Source organism: Octopus bimaculoides, chromosome 5, assembly GCF_046866305.1.
Source record: "Octopus bimaculoides isolate indiv1 chromosome 5, ASM4686630v1, whole genome shotgun sequence".
Taxonomy (NCBI): domain Eukaryota; kingdom Metazoa; phylum Mollusca; class Cephalopoda; order Octopoda; family Octopodidae; genus Octopus; species Octopus bimaculoides.
This window is the reverse complement of record NC_142932.1, coordinates 113,682,363-113,682,894: the sequence shown is the minus strand read 5'-3', so window position 1 is coordinate 113,682,894 and position 532 is coordinate 113,682,363. Positions and strand designations below refer to the sequence as shown.

The following is a 532-nucleotide window of genomic DNA, read 5'->3' as shown; positions in this document are numbered from 1 at the left end:
TATATATATATATATATATATATATATATATATATATATATATATATATATATATATATATATATATATATATATATATATATATATATATATATATATATATATATTATATGTCCTTTCATTACTGAATCATTTCAATTAACCATACAGACAAGGTTGATCTTTTACCTTTTAGAACAGATATGAAGACCTCTGAACAACGTAAGTCGTCGTGGCCGAGTGGTTAAGGCGATGGACTTGAAATCCATTGGGGTCCTCCCCGCATAGGTTCGAATCCTATCGGCGACGGTTTTTTTTCTTTCTTTTTTTATAAATAGAAAGTGATTTTACATTTTTATTAATAAACAGCAAGTTTTTATTTAGATACAAGGTCTATAATTTTAGACGGAGGGTGTTACCAGAGACCGTCTACCCCTAGAACATGAGTGATACTTAATTTTATCGACCCCAGAGGAATTAATAGGTAAAGTAAATCTCATCTGGAATTGAACTGAGAACTTAAAAAGCCGGCATAAATATTGCAAGACATAAA

General features: G+C 28.8%; 1 non-coding gene across 1 annotated transcript; it reads left to right on the top strand.

The window, feature by feature from the left end:
- The first annotated feature begins 205 nt into the window (after positions 1-205).
- Trnas-uga (transfer RNA serine (anticodon UGA)) lies at positions 206-288 on the top strand. The gene has a single exon. It is a non-coding gene; the product is annotated as a tRNA-Ser (tRNA).
- The last annotated feature ends 244 nt before the right edge of the window (positions 289-532 follow it).